Source organism: Scardinius erythrophthalmus, assembly GCF_964197995.2.
Source record: "Scardinius erythrophthalmus genome assembly, chromosome: 5".
NCBI lineage: Eukaryota > Metazoa > Chordata > Actinopteri > Cypriniformes > Leuciscidae > Scardinius > Scardinius erythrophthalmus.
In genome coordinates this window covers 46369989-46383956 of record NC_138225.1, presented here as the reverse complement: position 1 = coordinate 46383956, position 13968 = coordinate 46369989, and the positions used below count along the sequence as shown (strand labels likewise).

Here is a 13968-nt window from a genome sequence, read left to right as displayed (position 1 = left end):
AGACGGAGTGAACCTGTGATCACTCAGTAATTCTCTTTGAGGGCATTAGACTGGCTCTGCAGGGGGTGGCAGCAGCCCGGCACAGCGCTCGCCCTCTTCGGTACAGTTAAACCCCCATCCCGGCCGGAGCTCTCTGAAGGGTGTGATGAAAGGCATGATGGAATACGGATCTGTCTTTGTTGTGGGCTTGTTAATATTTGTCAGAATATTGAGGAGGATTGGGGGTTAACGCACACGCGATCGCCTTGATACCTCGAGCGACAGAGAGCCTAATGATTGACTGAGCTGATGTGTACATGGACCCTAGTTGGCTCCAATTCCAAATTTCAGACTTTTTTTTTATCTTCTAGTCACTTTTAACTTCATAATGCTGTTCCACATGAAAGCTGCAACTCATAAAAGTCGCACTAGGGTTGTTATGAAATATACAGTAGAGCAGAAGCATTGATTTTTTTTTCACACTGTGAGCGTGGTATTCTGTTATTTTTGGACCGAATGTCTCTGCCAGTGGAGGGTCCCTCACACCCTTTTCCTTTCTTACTGCTTGCCAATCCATCACCCTTTTAAGCACACTCTTTCAGACAAGGCGGCCCTTTGTTAAAGTCCAGCTCATCACGAGAGTTGACGTGATACAGGGCCGCTATTTATAGAGCTGTAATAACAGAGGGTCAGAGCTGCAGATATAGGTTTTTGTCTTAAGTCTCATTTTACCTGACCTTCTCTGTTTAATGTCAGCAAAGCTTATCCTCCATGGTGTGATTTTTACTACAAGATAACATGAAAAACACCCCCACCTTTCCTCTGAAATCCAAGTTTATTTTTTTGAATGTCTTCACAGACCTGAAGAAGATACAACACTTCTATTTTGATGACTGCTTTTAGTATTTTTACTGTATTATATTCAAAGAGCTAGCCCTGATTTAATTGATGTAAATGTTCAAAGAACTGTTCTTATATAGAAACTACACTATCACATTTAACCCCAAAATCAAAAAAAGAAAAGAAAAGAAAAAGATATATAATAAGAAATATTTTGCCTGAAGAAATTATAGAAACTAAACTACAGCTATATAAAGCTATATTTAAATTATATTTACATTACTTTTCAAACGTTTGGGGTCAGTAAGATTTTTTTATGTTTTTGAAAGAAGACTTTTATGTTCATCAAGGATGCATTTATTGGATCAAAGAGACTGTAAAAACAGTAATATTGTAAAATATTACTACAAATATATATTTTTAATTATAATATTTGTTCTTGTGATGGCAAAGCTGAATTTTCAGTGTCTTCAGTGTCACATGATCCTTCTGAAATCATTCTAACATGCTTCTAACGTGCTGCTTAATATTTTTGTGGATTTATGATTCTTTGATGAATAGAAAGTTCAAAATAACATAATTCATTTGAAATTGAAATCTTTTGTAACATTATAAATGTTTGTACTGTCACTTTTGATTAATTTAATGTCTTCTTGCTGAATAAAAGTATTAATTTCTTTCAATAACTATAGTTATTCAATATATATATATATATGCTAATTATTGAATAATTATTGAACATATTGAATATATGGCAGCACGTTTTGTGTGTTTAAAAACCATCCATGTGTTCTTCAGACAATATAAAAATATAGTTTTGCATCTCATTGCTTTCTTCTTTCACATTGAATAAAGAAATATTGAGTCTAAATTGCTCACACTCGCGTCGTGGGACAGAAAAGTGGAAATGCATTTTAACATGGAATTCTCACTTGTGGTTCTACCCCATTGGGCAAATAGCTTCACCCTCATCAGGGGCTTGTAATAGAGCAGTTATTATTTAATGTGCCTGGGGGGTTATTCCTGATTGGCCCTCTTTGTTATGTTAATTAGGTTTTGATTGGCCTCTTGGGATCAGATGTGGTGTTCAACTGGATCAGCCTATAACGGCACAGAGCATCGCCCCAGAACCTGACATTGCACTGAATAATAGTGTGTAGAGATCACAAAGCATTCTGAAGCCAACTTGATTTTATCGTGTTTCAAGTGTTTTCACTGTAATGATTTTGGCTTGAATGCACAATTTTTACTGAATGTACCACCATCATAAATCTGCTGTGTGTCTCGACGGACACTCAGTGGAGAGAATATTGATCCAGCAGCATATTTACAGTGTGTAGTCTGTAAATAAAACATTAATTTACCTCTTGAAGGGGCCTCAGCTTGCATACATGCTGCTGAAATATTCATGAGGAGGCGTGCTGCACCAGAGGGAGTAATTTCGCGCTTTTAAAAAACAGCACTCTCAGCAATGTTTGTGCAAAACTTGTCGTGACAAACAGCAAATTAGCGATGCATTAAGTCTGGCTTGTTATGACAGGAATTCAAAATGCTAATGATGATGAGGCTAACTGCCCTGTTGCTAATGTAAATGGTTCATTGATCTTTGTATTATTAAAGGGACAGTTCACCCAAAACTATATTTTGATAAATGTCAATGGTCGCCAAAACTGTTTGGTGACCAACATTAAATGAAGACAGGTTTATAGGGGTGGTTGATTATAATTTCACTTTTCTAACTTTAGTTAGTGTGTAATGTTGCTGTTTGAGCATAAACAACATCTGCAAAGTTACGAAGCTCAAAGTTCAAAGCAAAGGGAGAAATTTTATTTTAAAGAAATAGCTTTTTAAGGACTGCAACAAACGGTTGGTAGGGACTACACGAGCTTCCTCCCGGGTTAGTGACATCACTAACCCTAAAATTTACATAAACCCCGCCCCCGGGAACGCGATTTATAGATTATCATGAAAGAATATGCTAATCAATGACTAGAAGATAACTACACATCAGCAACATGAATTCATCAACTAACCATTCAGAAATGTTGTCACTTCTTCTTGTGTCTCTCCATCATTATCCGACTTCGGTTTGAACATAAAAGGCTAAACGTCTTTTACATTTTCAGTGCATGTCTGTGTGAGGTAATCGGAGCTGCTGCTGCTAACACACAAACACACATGAGCTCTTGAAGCTCCGCCCTCTGTGCCGGAAGCAGCAGCTCATTTGCATTTTTAAAGGGACACACACAAAAACGGCATTTTTGCTCACCTTCAAAAAGTAACAATTTTAACTGTGGGGTAAAAATATCTGTGTGGTATTTTGAGCTAAAACTTCACATACACACTCTGGGGACATCAGAGACTTATTTTACATCTTGTGAAAAGGGCATTACACCACCCCTTTAAAGCAAAGTGTTTGTGTGACTGTGCACTTTTCAAATCTTTGATTTTTGCTTGTGCACGTAAACGTGAGCTGTGAAGTGATGCACTGTTCTGCAGGGTTTAGAGGATCTGGCCTGACAGTGGGCCGCTCAGACGGATTTGTGTGTTTGACCGAGGAGAGAGGCAGCAAACACTGAATGGCCGTCTCACTCTGGAAGCTCCATCGTGAAGGATTTGTGCCAGTTCCCGCTTCACAAAAAGAGATCAGTTTGGGAGGCCTCACAAGTGTGTGCATACGTGCATGGGTGTGCATTCCATTGTGGGAAATTTGTTATATGTACTAATGTTAGATTTAAATGTGCGTGTTAGTATAAGATGCATCTTCAAGATATACTTCGTTCATTGTGTTATAGTAGATGTGTGCTGGTGGTGGTATATAATAATTATTGGTTACACTTTATTTTAAGGTGATGTAGTTACTTTGTACTTACTCAAATAAGTATTGAGTAATATTAATTAACTACATGTACTCACTATAGAGTTAGGGTTAGGGTTTGGTTTAGGGTTAGTTACTTGTAATTATGCATAATTTACTGTTATTACTATAGTAAGTACATGTAGTAACGTGTTACTACGTCACTTTAAGATAAAGTGTTACCTAACTATTTTCTTGTTATGAACAATACCAGATAAATGATATTAAAATTCTGTACGTTTGTCAAAATACACAAAAAATAAAACATTAAAAAGTAAAATCAGTCAAAATCAGAGTACATATAACAGTGTTTTAAATTATTAGTTTACTTTAAAATGATAGTTCACCCAAAAATGACAATTCTGTCATTGTTTACTCACCCTCATGCCGTTCCAAACCTGTATGACTTACTCTTCTGCGGAACATAAAAGAAGATTGGAATGCATTAACTTCCACAATTTTGTGTTCCACAAAAGAAAGAAATTCATTCAGGTTCAATTTTGGGTGAATAAAGTTGAAATGTATTTGTAAATGGCAGTATCAGAGCTGAGGTCATTGGTCACATTACAATACCAACATGATGGTATAGTATGTCTGGATTGAATACATACTACATGCATGCATAATTATAAAACATAGTTTATTACCGTCAGGATGTTAGTTCTTCATCAAATGCAGTACATTGACAGTTTGTGATTTTGTTTGCATTTCCCTTGATAAGTCATTGACTCAGTGTGCAGTGAGGCAGTAAATGCCCTGATATACTTCAAGCGAGTCGAAAAATGATATGATGACATTTCGAACAAAATCAGGCCAAAACGAAGTTAGTTTTGTTTTTGTTTCAGGAGTTCAAAGTGGAAAAGTTCGCTTAGGCTGGTAAACACCTTCAAACTACCATTGGCCCGTGGCGATTACGTAATAATAACGTGCTCCTTCTTTCCCGTGGAACTCTTCTCTGGTTCATTTCTTCTGTTCAGTCCATCAAGGTCACATGTCCGCGGGTAAAAACACGAATACACCGGAGAGCCACTTTATAGTAGAAAATGAAGTTGTACTTCTGATGAAATGAGACACTGACACTATTTTTCATGTTTAATACTGTAAAGCTGCATGCTTTTAAGCATTCTATTGTATAAAGTGCTATATAAATAAACATGACGTGACTTTACGAAAGTGCCGAATTGTAGAGCTTGTGCAAACATATCCACGTTGCGTTGTTCAGATGCTTTTCTGAAACTTTCTTTAAAAAAAAAATGCTGGTTGTTTTCTGATTATTGTTGTGTGTTTATTTTGTTATTGAGAGGAAAGCACGCAGCACATATTTACATATTCATCGCTGACCGTCGCTGCTCACGTATTTCAAACTTCTTTTTACCCCAAAGCGAAGAACGGAAAAAAACGTCGCCTTGAGTATATCGGGGCCTTAAGGCAGTTAACCTTCGGGTTTTGGACTCAGCCACTGTGTGTGTTCTCTTTGATCCCAGGTGCATGTGGGGTGTGATAGGTGATTCCCTCCCTGCCACAGAGCTGGTCACGCTTGCCTTTCTCCAGCACTCTTCAACCTTTCTCTCGCAAAGCTTACGGATTCCCAACCCAACACACTTTAAAGAGGCAGATGAAAGATCCTTGATTTAGAAAGTCTGAAGGTATAGATTAGCAAACTTTACTCAGGTTTTAAGATCAAACGCCAGCTATTGACACAGAGATAGTCCAAGGATTAGTGAATCCTTCAATAGGCAGGTTATCTTTGAGAAAACAGTTGAATACAGAGGTTCATTTGGTGCCCAGTCATTCTAATGTGATCTATATGGGAGGTCTATTGTGACACATTAGTGCCAGAGGGGGAGGGTGGGCACCATGTTGAAAACCAGCCTGTTCACAGCTTGGCTAACAGAACACAACCCAGGCAGAGGTATAGTTAAATGGATAGTTCAGCCAAAAATGAAAATTCACTTTTATCCCAGCTTACGAAAATATGTTCTAAGAACGTTTTCTAACATTCCCAACGTTATTTCTGAATGTTTTCTGAACATTCAAAATGTCCATTTCATTAAATGTTTTAAAAAAAATGTCTTGGTTATGTGAATTTGAAGGGAATGTTACTTTTGAATGTTCTCTGAACTTTCTGAAATAAATATTAACATTTAAAAAATGTTTAAACATTTCAGAAAAAAATCTCCAGGAACGATGTATAAATAATGTTTTTGTGCCAACATTTTGAGAACATTAACTTTGAATGATGTTCTTCGTTACTGGAAGAGCGTTCGTTCATAACTTTGTGAGAACCTTGCCACAACATTATCTAAAGTTCTGAGAACTTTCCCCGTTAGCTGGGATGTCATTCCAAACATGTATGACTTTCTTTTTTCTGTGGAACACAAGAGTTTTACTGTTCTTTCCCATATAGTGAAATGGATGGTGATTCACACTCATATTTATGGAAGCTTGTTTCTGCCACAGAATAAAACATTTTAAAAGATAATTTAGATAAGAGATAAGAGAATTTTTATCTCACAATTGGAGTTTATATCTCGCAATTGCGACTTTATATCGTGCAATTCTGACTTTATATCTCCCAATTGCGACTTTATTTCTCAGAATTGCAACTTTATATCTCGCAATTGCGACTTTATTTCTCAGAATTGTGACTTTATATCCCGCAATTGCGACTTTATTTCTCAGAATTGCGACTTTATATCTCACAATTCTGACTTCATATCTCGTAATTCTGAGAAAAAAAGTCACAATTCTGACTTGATATATCGCAATTGTGAGAAAAAAAGTCAGAATTGTGAGATAAAAAGTCGCAATTATTATTATTTATTTATTATTCAGTGGCGGAAACAAGCTTCCATACATATTCCAAGTCTTCTGAAGCCATATGCCATAGCTCTTACATCTTATTAGTGCTTGCGTTCATTTTAAACATCACAAGAAGTTCAGAAGAAGTCAAACCTGGCATAAAATGTCTTGAAGCACCATGTACACTGTAAAAATGTGTTGATTCAACTTAAAAAACTGTGCTGCCTAAAAATTTCAAGTTTAGTCAACTCAAATATCCAAGTTGTCACTTAGTACACCAAAGTGACTAAACTTAACATTTTAAGGCAGCACAAACACTTTTTAAGTTGAATCAACATTTTTTACAGTGTGTTTTTCTTAATAAAATGTTTCTTTGTGTGTTTCATTTTTTTTTTTTAGCCTATATTTATTTTTGCCTTTTTTATTGTGATACTACAGTATAGAGAATTGACAGGAAGGGAGACAGAGGGGGACAGGATCGGGAAAGATCCATGAGCCAGGACTCGAACTTGGATTTTTTCAAAAAAAGATTTCTTTTTGCCATTTTATTGAGATACGACTGGCTGGTTTGGGTTTTGGTTCGTTTATGTTTTAATGTCTTTAAATTTGTAATTTTGCCTTGTTTCTTGTTTCCTGCTTCCTGTTTGTCATGTGATTCCCTGTTCCCATCATGTGATCATGTCTTGTGCTTCCCCTGTATGTGTCATGTTCTAATTGGTGTTTTTTTTGTCATGAGTCCTATGTCCTTATTGGTTCCTTGTCTTATATGTCACATTTTGATAGGTTCATTGTTTCATTGCTTTCAGGTGTCTTGTTAATTCATTAGTCTTGTTGTATAAATAGCCCTCATGTTTCCATTGTTTCTTGTCTAGCTTTGTTCATGTAAATGCTATTTGTCCATCCATCCATCCATCCATCCATCCACCCACCCACCCACCCACTTGTCCTTTTGACAAATATAAAAAAAAAAAAAAGTATTTGTAATGGTCACTAAGTATTGACATCAGCATTGGCAAATACTTCTTTAGCTATACTATTGTTTTGAAATGTTTATCACATTGGCAATACAAAGCCCTTTCTATTCAAAAGATAAAGAAGGCCCATTTACTTATCTCAGATCACTGAAGTCTGACTGACTCAAGCCTCAAGAGGGAGGGAGTTTGTGTTTGCTTGCTGGGTTTTGCATTTGTCTTTAAGTTTAGGGAGTCACACTGCAATAATAAAAAACAGCTGGAGATGTAATTCATCTCAGCTGAGGCTGAAACAGTAGCTGATCCTCTTTGTTGCTGAGCAGACAGACTGATGTTGTGACTACTGTCCACTTTTGTGTGGGTAACAGGGACACAATGTATATGTGGCAGTATTATCGTATGGTGGTGAGCCCATTGTTAGGATAATATCTCGGTTTTTAGAGGAACTCAGTTTGAGCTTGTGACCCACAATTCCTTCAACCCTGTGTTCGTATACACAGACACACACTAGCTAGTCATCATCCTGTGAAAACAATGTGGTTTCAGGCATCCTTACTCTTGTTATTTGAAACTCTGTCAGCACGTCCAAATATTCACCGGTGGTTTCCAGACGTGGGTTTGCGCGGGATAGGCCAACTGCCCCGATAGTTAATAACACAGTGCGGCGGTTTGACATACGTGGGCTTTAGGTTTCTGTCTTTTCTCTGTCTCGGTGTTTCATTATATGACATGAAACATATTTTTTAATCCAGATCTGTTAATTGATTCAAAAATACATTCAGATTTCCTATATACAATAACTTGAACATTCTCTTCTATGATTTTGTAAACTGACCTCAAAAAGTAGCCTAGTTCAGCATAATCCTTTATTTTTTGCTTGTTTTGACAAAGAACGTCATCAGAGAAAAGGAGAGATGTTATTGCATGAGTGTGGGGAAGTTATTTTGATAAAAGATTATGAGGTACATTCATTTTCAAAAAAGAATTATGTGCAAGCATAAATCATTTATAATAAATACTGCAATATTCTATAAAATTTTCATTTTGTTGATCCATCTTTGTATTTTTTACTATACTTTCATGTACTAAACTTATTACTTATATTTTATAATATTTGTAGTTTTGTTTTTTATATATATTTTTCCCACGCTGTTTGTATCATAAAAAAAAAAGTATGACAAGGCAAGGTTAGTTCAGGTTGTAATACTGAATGCATAAATTGTTATCATATTTATGAATAAATCATTTATGATATTTGTAAAAACCAGATAAATCCAACATGAATACAAAGAGTACATTCCTCAGAACTTAGAAGAAGATTTTAAAAGCTTTTTTCTTTTTCTTTATTGTGGGACACTCTTTCTCTCTCTCTCAGATTAGAAAATATCATGTAGGTCTTTGCCTCAAATCTCCTCTGACAAGATATTTTCCACCTTTGCTAATCCGATTATCTGGCCGCGATGTTTAAGGGAAAATCATTGTTAACCTGTTTGTGCCAGGCAATTTCAAAATGTTTGTTGGAGAAGATAAGGAAAGCACATCTTGAGGCACACAATGAACTTCTGTTCACCTTTATGTTTACCTGAAGACTTAAACAAGAACAAATGTGAGATACTTCAGGATGTTCAAAGCTTATAGATAAGAGAGAAGAAGAGATTTGCGCCCCAGGTGTGGGAACAATGGCTTGTATCTGAAGGCCATGGCTGGATGGACGCAGTCGGGGGGCTCAGTGAAGCTGTGCTAAAGGACAGAGAGGTCTAAGCAAATAGGGCCAGCGTCTTGGTCACAATGAGTGGGGCGGCTAGTCTCGGTTGGGCTGGGGTGGGGTGGTGAGAGAGAAAGGCAGCAGCCCTGAAAATGGGGTGTGAATGCAGAATGGGACCAGCGGGATGTGACTGTGAGTTTAATAAGGCTTTGTGTGTGTGGAGGTTCACTTAGCTGTACCTTAGGGAACAAATTGTCGACAGAAGTTGGCAAAACCTGACAAAGCCCTCTTTGAAAACATCCACAAATGTTAAAATGCTTTACAAATAAAGGAAACACTTTTTTTAGGGTTAGTCTGTAGTGACTACGATCAGCGTTAAATAGACTAAAATCTATGGTTATGGTATGTCTACATTTAGATATAACTAAACGTAGGTATAGCTCTTCAGATTTTTACTAGAATCATCCATATTATTGCAGACACAGCTTCTCACATTCTATGTTTTATGTAAACTGAGGTTTATGTTTTCATAGTTTTGATTTGTCCTGTTAGTGACAACTGTGGCTATATTTCAGTCAGATCTAGTGTGAAATACCCCTCTATATATATATATATTTTTGGCAAGCGACATATAAATCACGAATATTTCATAGTCAATATTTGGATTTAATTGAAAAGAATATTTCTGGGTTGCATTTCCTGTACAACAACATAATTTGCTGCTGAACTAGTACAATGCATCATTGCAGAAATGAACTAGCTAGTTTTGTGACTGTTTCCCAAAACCGAGCACAGTAACAGGGTTGCATCTCCATCGTTTGAACCACATTAGTTCAATAAAGTCATTAATAACATCAAGCACAGGTGGTGGAGTAATAACTTCTGCTAATGAATTATATCTAGATCACTTTTAATGTCAGCTTCAAAAACTGTCGTTTATTGTTGACACACTAAAACATATAGATCGAAATGTATTAAATGGGATGAAAGATACAGAATGTACTGCATGTTGGCTTGCTTATTGCGATCTATGCAAGTCCATATGTCATATTAACATGAAACTATATGCTTCTAACTACTGGTCGAAAGATGTAGTTCCAACCACAAAAGATTGCAATGGTGTTTGCAAATGGTGTTTAAAAACTATGGTTTCGTAAAATGCAGAATCGTTTGTTAGTAACGACGAAACTTGCGATCAAAGTTGGCTATCGATGCTTTTTGGGAAGGCAACCCCTGAAAAAGTTACTCAAACTGTCAAGTCAAGTCAAGTCAAGTTTATTTATATAGCGCTTTTCACAACACAGGTTGTATCAAAGCAGCTTCACAGTAATAAATTAGAACAATACATCAATGTTTGTTTCTAGTGGAACGTCTACGTTCGGTAATGCTGATCAATAGTATCGTTGATTGATTAATTCAATTAAATATCCCCAACTGAGCAAGCCAAAGGCAACAGTGGCAAGGAACCGAAAAACTCCATCAGGTGACCTAATGGAGAAAAAAAAACCTTGGGAGAACCCGGGCTCAGTCGGGGGCCAGTTCTCCTCTGGCGTTTATGAACTAGAGGTCGGATTTAACTGTAGAATTAAAAGTATTATATGAATGCCTGGCTGTGAACTGTGAAGATGTTTAGCTAGCTATTTGAATAAAAAGAAACACATAAAGACGCAAGCATTTGAAGGGAAATCTGTCGCCACCTTGAGGTTTGTTACTAATGCAAGATTGCACATTTGTACGTACTTTGGCCAAACATTTGCATCTGAACTTGCCTAAACCTCGTTAAATTTAGTAATTCATTTTTATTGGACAAAGATACTGATTAATCGTAGGATTTTTGCAGTGTTGAGCTGAAACAAACCATAAGTCTCATCTATCACTCAATCACAAACACACACACACACACACACACACACACACACACACTCAATCCATCTCGGATGTTGTTGACACAGCTAGACCCCTTCCTTCACAGCAGGAGCTGTGCCACTGACCTCACACTGCTGAGGGGAGGGTTGTTGTGTAGCCGCTTCACCCCTGAACCCTCGCCAACGTCTCTCTCCTCCACCAGTCACTCGCCAAGGACGTGGAAATCCCATAATAGCCCGTCTCCACGGCACCCCACCAGTCCAGCTCCCTGCCTCCCAGATGTTTCCAATTAAAAAGGAGGCCTTTCAGTCCGAGCCTATTTTCTGCACGCTGAGAGAAAGAGCAAGAGAGCAGGTTGCAGAGAGATAGAAGGGCTGAAGGGAAGAAAAATGACTTTCTTCTAATACAAAAAGGCCGTTGAGGGCAGAGAGTGACATTTGGAAAGTCACAGTGGCTGGACGCTTGTTTTGAACGCAGATATCTGAGGAATGGAAGATGAGACGATGAATGGGTATCGCTCATGTCTGAGTCAGACAAAGATTGTCAGATTAAAACCAAGCCTGTGGTCACAAAATCTGGGCCTTGTTTTTTAAAAATGCTGTTCTTTCTCTCAGCTTTGCTTAGGGGTGTGCTGCCAAATATAATCATCACACACAAAAGACACATGGTCTGTATTTTTTCAGTTGGTGTGGTGGCAGCCGCCGGCAGGTCTGTGTTTGCCACTCGAAACCTCAATGTTGCCACAATAGAGACAGCCAGAAACTAAAGAGAGGGAGGATTTTAAATATACGGTTCACCTAAAAATTCATCTACTCACCCTCGTATTTTGGTCTGTTCCTCACACTAAGCTATTGTCTGAGTTCAGAAGAATTGGAATATATTACATTTATTTATACATTTAAGATTTATTAATGTAAAAAAAAAAAAAAAAAAAAAAAGGTTTTGTTCACCAAGGCTGCATTTATTTGATTAAAGTACAATAAAAACAGTAATTTTGTAAACAATTTTTATTTATTATAATATAGTTATAATGCTAAATGTCAAGCTAAATTTTCAGCATTATTATTCCAGCATTCAGTGTCACATGATCCTTCGGAAATCATTCTAATACGGTGATAATAAGAAACCTTTCTTATTATTATCGATGTTGAAAACAGCTTGATATTTTTGTGGGAACTATACGAACAGCGTTTATTTGAAATATGATTTTTTATTTATTTTTGTCTTTACTTGCACTTCTAATTGAGTTGATGCAAGTATTATTTTCTTTAAAAAATGAATGAATAAATAAAATCTTACTGATCCCAAATATGTTAAAGTAATAAATTATTTTTATTACTTTAACATATTTTAACATTTTTATTTTTGAACAGGTGAAAGCCACACAACTATTCAATACCTTTTGTCATACATTATAGTAATATATTGAATATTTGTAGTAATTTATGTAGTATGTTTGTTGTGATAAAAAACAACAACAAAAATGTATGTACTCAAAAATGTATGTACTCTATTACACCAATGTAATAGAGTAAAAAAAAAAACAGTTATCAGATTTTTTTTATGTATTGGATGCATTACAGTAATAAGAATAAGTACTTAATTCTGAATTATGCATGGTATTATTCAGTTCTTCATTCTTTTGACTATTGGGTAAAATTGACCTGGGCTGCGTTTCCCAAAAGCATTGTAGAACCATTGCCATGACCAGCTTAGCTCACAATGCTTTTGAGAAACGCAGCACTTGACATGTTTTTGTGAAACAGCTTAAACGCATAATAATATTTTTTCATATTCCAGCAGACAGTTCTCTTTATGTGTTATGAAGCAAGTTAATGGGCTATGTTTTATTTCTTGATTTCCATGACAATGCTTTTGAGAGCCATAACATGTAATAGCTTGCATGGAGAATAACTTGTATGGAGTTAATGATTTTGCCTATATATGATTCGGTCAGTGCTGATGTGGTATGGTGGCCTAGAGCATTCTTCAATCTAATATTGCCAGCCAAGTGAAGCTGTGCCATGTATGGTTTAACTTCCAAAGTCTGCAAGATCAATGAATCTACAAATGTGGGCCATCAGAAGGGCTGCGCCAGAATTTAAACATTCTTCAGTCAAGTTATGTGCCTCTCCCACCTATTATGCATTAGTTTACTAAATATATATTGGCTAATTTGAGTATAGTACTCTCATTGTAACATTTTAAATCCATTCTGATAGAGTTGCATTGGAATTACACTACACAAACAGTGCAGAAAATGTAAAAATAGATGTGTGCGTTGTCTGTATATCTTCAATCTCAACAGGATAGCATCAAAGACTGATGACTCATTGACTGTCTCATGTCCTCAGTTTGCCCACATGCAATCTACAGGCATGGAATTCCGCAGAAGTCACATAGACTTATTATTTGTACACAACTAACTACGGAACAACTTTAAATCACTATGCCGCTGGGAAGACAAAAATATAAAACATGATAACGTCATATTCAGCATAACAACCTGAAAAAACTGAATCACTTGCAATACAGATAAATCACATAATTGACAAGCTTGTACGCATCCGTCACCCCATCATGTTTGTTTATCTGCTTTGACTTGATATCATTTTCAGTTCTGTATTCTTTGTACTCTTTTTATATCCATCCTAAATAATTCCGCCTCACAACAATCCGCACAGAACATGCAAAAACGGTCCACAGATCCGGCAGGATCTAGCCATCATTTACAGTCTTCGAATGACCCTGAAGAGATTCAATAAAGAGAGTATTTTATGTTGTTGATCTCATTAATAGGAGTGTAATTGAGTTTCCTCTAAGGCTGTGGCCTAAACATCACTACACAATCTAAAATACATTAAATGCTTGTTAATGTGTTTTTTCATGTGTTGATAAAGCAGCCTTTGTTCTCAAACGGCCTCAAGCACACAGTCTCAATGAGTTTT

General features: G+C 36.6%; 1 protein-coding gene across 2 annotated transcripts in view; it reads left to right on the top strand.

The window, feature by feature from the left end:
• mcama (melanoma cell adhesion molecule a) overlaps positions 1–13968 on the top strand; it is a gene marked incomplete at its 5' end in the record, with an annotated part of 57833 nt that overhangs the window by 24578 nt on the left and 19287 nt on the right. The window lies entirely within an intron of this gene.